Source organism: Centruroides sculpturatus, unplaced genomic scaffold (assembly GCF_000671375.1).
Source record: "Centruroides sculpturatus isolate CEXI.00-Female unplaced genomic scaffold, Cexi_2.0 scaffold487, whole genome shotgun sequence".
Taxonomy (NCBI): domain Eukaryota; kingdom Metazoa; phylum Arthropoda; class Arachnida; order Scorpiones; family Buthidae; genus Centruroides; species Centruroides sculpturatus.
The window spans coordinates 97,782-103,635 of record NW_019384719.1 but is presented as its reverse complement, the minus strand read 5'-3'; the positions used below and the strand labels follow the sequence as shown (position 1 = coordinate 103,635).

The following is a 5,854-nucleotide window of genomic DNA, read 5'->3' as shown; positions in this document are numbered from 1 at the left end:
TAGATAAGCAATTAACTACTCACTCGTGTCAACAGTATGCTTTTATGGTAGGTTAATTATATGTAACAATATCTAATTAGAATGAAATCTTTTAATGAACTCTTGTATCTCGATATACTCAATATTTTCCCTCCCCCCTTTTTTTTATCAATAATTAATAGATTAATACAAAAATTACATATTTAAAATAAAAGGAAAATATATTATTTAAGTTAATCTAATTAACCAATTAAACTTTTAATTTTTTCATGAATTAATTTAAAGATTTAAATATAAACTTCAAGACTTTTAAATCACACAATGAATAAATTGACACGAATATTTGTTTGACGTAAATAATATATAGTAAAAGGATGTATCATTTAAAATAAATAGCCGACGGGAATTCTCATATAGAGTATTAAATATGTAAAGAAAAATACCTTGGTTGAGTCATAGCAAGCGATGACACGTCCGTTTTGCACTTCAACGTTGGCAGGTGGATGAGCAAACTTGCACTCTGTGTCGGGACGGGTACATTTGTTTCTTTGAAACTCTCGACATACTTCTAACTGAAGCCAACGGGAATCTTTTACGTTCGTTAGACTGTTTACCATGGCCATACTAAGTGTAGGATTGAATGGCACATATACACTTTTCGGGTTTTATTTAGAAGTCACCACCACATGACAAAGAACGGACCTGAAATATTTATTGGGCCTGCTGGACGGGGTCTGAAACCTATAAATAAAAAAAAAAAAAAAAGAAAACATTTGAATTTAATTTTTTACTTTTAAAATTATTCACTTAATTATGTATTTAAATCTCGTGTAATAATCATACGAATGTTCTTCTAGAAATAGGGAAAACTATTATAGACATATTCTTAAAAATTTTATTACAGTATTATGATGTTTTTCGTTTTAAATGTAATTTCTCCGATATTAGAAATTTAATATGTTTTAGTTTCGAAATGAATTTTTATATAAGGAATAAAAAAACTAAAATTAAAAATAATTTCAGACGGTATATTTAGCATTTCACTACATATTAAAACATTTATTTTTTACTAAGTACAATTAATATCCATTTAAAAAAACAATTTATAAAAAAAAAAAAGAATAATAATGATAAAATACGGTTTAACTAATGAATAATGCAGTGAAACCTGTCCAAAATGAAACCTGCCAAACCGGGGAAATATTCGATTTACACAGGTTTTACTATACTTCTATAAAATAGGAAAGATTCCCATAAATAAAGAGTAATCACATAACACGAAAGTTTATAAAATTATGTAAATATATGTTCATAAAATTTAATTAAAAATGTGAAAATGCAAATATCATAAACAATATCGCTTTAAATCAAAATAGCCTATTTAGAACAGAACTAAACGTTAAAACTAACATCAATAACGTTAACCTCAATTCTAAATAATAATAATAATAATAATAATAGTAATTACAAAAGAATTATAAAGAATTTCGTTTTGTTAAAGTAAACATAACATAAATAATTTAATAATAATATATTTAGAATGTGTATAAAGAAGTATTATAAATATTTTAGTGGACAGAAAACTAAGAAGAAAACAAACAGTTTTGGTAAAAATATTTGGTCCAACTCACAGAGAGAAACGAGGAAATATAAATGTTTTCTTTTATCGATCCGTTTCAACCTATTCTTTATTCTCAACGTATTTATTGTGCAATTAACCAATAAATGAAGCAAAAAATGGCAAGTCTTATTTCACTTCAGTTCAATTCTTAACAGATAAAAACTTTCATTTAGAGTTGTTTCTTAATATTTTCTTTTCATCTCTCTGTTTACGAAAGACACGAATAAATAAACGATTTCGTATAAATTTATAGTAACAAATTTTCCAAAAACAAGCTTAAACTTTCACAGGAAAAGACGAATTAGTTAAATTTCTTTAGCACATAAAAATAGATCAATCAAAAATTAATTGTTAAACTTAGAAAAAAATTCCATAATAAAATATTAAATTACAACAAACAAAAAAAAAACTATATTAGTGGTATTAATAACTCACCTCTTCTAATTCTGTAATTAAATAACAAGCATAATTGTCTTTCCATATAATTTAAAATAATGGAGTCTTATTATTATTTCATTTATATTTATAGAGGTTAGTCATTTGTTTTCAGAACATGATTTTAATTTTCTTTTCGATAACGGGGAGTGATTCAATTTAAATTTTTAACGTTGAAAAACGACATTGAAAACGATTACAACCTCCAACTTTCTTTTAATCTAATAAGCATTCCTTCTTTAATTTTGAATTAATTTTTATAATCAATATAGAGAATTTTTTCGCTTAATGCATTGAATGTAGATCTATAAATTAAATTATATATATATATAAAAATAATAATAATAAAAAGTCGATATTACGTATGAACTAGGACAAATTTTCAATTATTTTAAAATCTAAATTAACAGATAATAAAGTAATTTAAATACTAATTATCGAGTCAGATTAACATTAAAAAATTGAAATTTTCTAATATATATTAACGTATTAAATAATATTTAAAAAGTCAGAAGAAATACGATTATTTTATTCATTTTGTAATGAAAAAATTAAAGAAAAACAATTAAAAATTGGGCCTTAAGTAAAAAGAAATTATTTTTCTATTTGTTAATTTATGAGATTTCAATTAAAAAGTAAAAAAATAATAATTAGAACAATAAAATTTTTAATATAATATATACTGTATTTGTTACATCTTACATGTATTATTACATTTTAACAAATTTTGAATAAATAAAGAAATGAAAGAAAACTTCTGTTATTATGTTGCTTGTAAAGTAATTAAAATGAAGAATTATTTTTTAAAAAAATATGCAGATTTATTCTCTAATTATGAAAATAACTGTTATTTTATTTATAATTAGCCTATTTGTAATATTTAAAAAAAAGTATCAAAACTATAAGATTATCTTAATGATTCTAGTGTATTTAGTAAACTGAATATTGATGGAAAGCTTTAATAACTTTGGAAAGATAAATATTTTCCTGTTTATAAAACAATTTAATATAATTGTAATATATTATGTAGAATAAAAATTAATTTAATCTTGCCATTCTTTATATTCATGTCCTAGAGGAAAACAACAAAGACATGATGACAGTCGATGGAGAAGTATGATTAATATATCAATTTACATGAAAATATGTGTTAGAATAGCGATTTTATTTCAAAATTCTGAAATTTTCTATATAACATAATATATAGCATAATATTTTTACATAATAATATTCTTTAGATCAAATTCAGCAATATCGCATTATAAAGTGGCATAAATATGACAGTAAATCTAATCTAAGCAAGAACATGGTGCAAAAATATTATCATATACGAAAGTTATAACATAATTAAATTTTAAACAGAGCTCAGATAAGGTTACATTAATGATTATCATATTAATAAATGTCCCATCTTGTAAAAGATGTCTTGAAAAGAAAATAATAGTAAATTTAAATAAAGTAAAACCATGTATTAGTATAAGTAAGTACTGTGTACTTACACCAATAAATAGTCTAAAACATTATAGTATTGTGTACAGTATATTAAATAATTTAAACTAAACTATCGAATTCAGCCGGCATATTTTTTGTCAGTAAAATTTAGAATAAAAAACAGAAACTTTAGTTTATTCGTGAATAAATCATTAACGCTTCAATAAAATTCAATTGAATAAATAAAACAAAGTTTATTTTAAAACTCCTACGCCATTACTCAATAACTTAGATCCTGGTATGTGATTTTATAATTATATTTTTAATATGTTCTATTAAATAATATTTATAAGTTATATAAATAGTAACCTGAACCTGCTGTTCAAGATTTAGCAAATCACATTTTATTTTCAGTCAATCACACTAACAAGTAAGAATTACAAGTGATATTAAACAAATACATGATTTGCAATATAGAATACAACTATACATAGGTCAAAAGGTCAAATATTTAGTAAATGTATAGAAAAAAAACCTTAAATATCTTTTTTTTTTTCGTACTGCCTCTTCTCAAGACATCTTTATATTTTTTTATAATTAAAATGTCATTGTAAACAATTTATAATTTTATATATTAAATTAATCAAACTGTCGATTCTTTACAATCCAAAATATGAACCACATAAAGTCGTGTTGTGATTACTATAGAATATACAAAGTAACTCATATCTAAATTCATACTGAAACGTTTATGGCGAAGTTCTGTCGCCATTCTGAATAATATGTACTTTTTTTATGTATAAAATTTTATATAATAATATGATTTATATATATATATAAATCAGATTTATCTAAAATATCTGAATTTTTTTTACATTTAATGCAGAAAAAATATTCCAAAATTCAAAACTACCAAATAATTCAAAGAATATTAAATACATTAAATTAGATAAATGTGTTTAAAATGTATTACAGAATGTCAGTTTTATACAATTTAAATTACGTTGTGTAATTTTTAAAATGTTAAATGATTAAATTAAATTTGCTACATAAACCATATTTTATTGTTTTCTATGCAGGAAAGTATCATCAAAATAGAAAGTCCATTTTCATACAAACTTAAATCTATTGAATTTCAAATAATATATAAAATATAACATCAGATAATCCACTTTTTTTTTAATATTTTGACTTTAGTAATTCTAAAAATAAGAAACATCAATAATACTTTGTGTATTTATACTATTCTAAATTGAAAATTCAGAGTATTCAAACTACGACATTCAACTGATCTTATACAAATATATAATGCCTGTGGCAACTGAAAATGCAATCATCTTTATGTTATTAATTTTATTTTTATTTTATGATTTTAATTAATTTCTTTAATATTACTTCTTAAAAGCTCGTTCTATCATTATCATAATCGAAGATAATTTTTAAAAAATATATGTAATTTACAGTACTAAAGTCGTAAAATATATTAAAATAAGATCATCGATAGAAAATACCATTTAATTTACTAAAAGAAACGGAATAACCCAGGAGAATTTTCGAATTATTTTTAATTCGTAATATGCAGATTGGCATTAAAATAATTAATTTTTTTTAAATATTCCTATGGAGTTAGTAATTTCCATTTTCGATTAATTCTTTTGTGTTTCTTTTTTTCCTCTCTCTAATAAATAATAATCTAAACGTTCTAGATTTATTTACATTCCTTACAAATTAACAAAACCTTTTTTCTATTTCGCTACTGAATAAATTATGTGTAATGAAGTTAGGGATTAATAACAGACTATATAACTTAAAAACTGACAAATTATTAAAAATATTTTAACATATATTGTTAATATTCATTAAATAAGTTTATTCTCAATCTCAAATTAGTATGTCTTGCCCCTGTACATCATACTTTTCCTGTTAGCAATAGAGTCGTGCCAATCATCTTTCAGGGGAAAATTTTTGAATTGAAATAACGTGACTTCCGTTTTACATTGGAAGTTTATATACAGTTAATCTGAAATCTCTTGTCCCTAAGTTTTCCATATCTCGTCTCAGCTTTCTTATATATAATTCCGTTCTAGAGATTAAGGAAGGACAGACAGACAAATTGAAATTCTAATCTTAAAATAAAATAAACGAATAATCAAATTTTAAAAAAAGTTAGACATGTCAATATCAATTAATATTGATTTAAGATTATCAAAATTTAATATGAACAATTTACTTTTTATTGTTTCGCATTTAATATAATTTATTTTATTGTTTCTCGAAAACCCTTTAATGTTAATAAAATTTCTAGTTTAAAAGTGAATTTAAGAAGTTTCAAGACAATGTAAAATAGTAAGAAACTTCAATAGCTTTGCTAATAATAAATAAATATAT

The 5,854-nt window shown here is 22.5% G+C and overlaps 1 long non-coding RNA gene across 1 annotated transcript in view; it reads right to left on the bottom strand.

The window, feature by feature from the left end:
* Positions 1 to 650: 650 nt before the first annotated feature.
* The window catches only part of LOC111627988, a 41,385-nt gene continuing 36,181 nt past the window's right edge, over positions 651 to 5,854 (bottom strand). The window contains exon 2 of the long non-coding RNA XR_002757100.1: positions 651 to 720. This is a non-coding gene — a long non-coding RNA (uncharacterized LOC111627988). The remainder of the gene's footprint in view (positions 721 to 5,854) is intronic.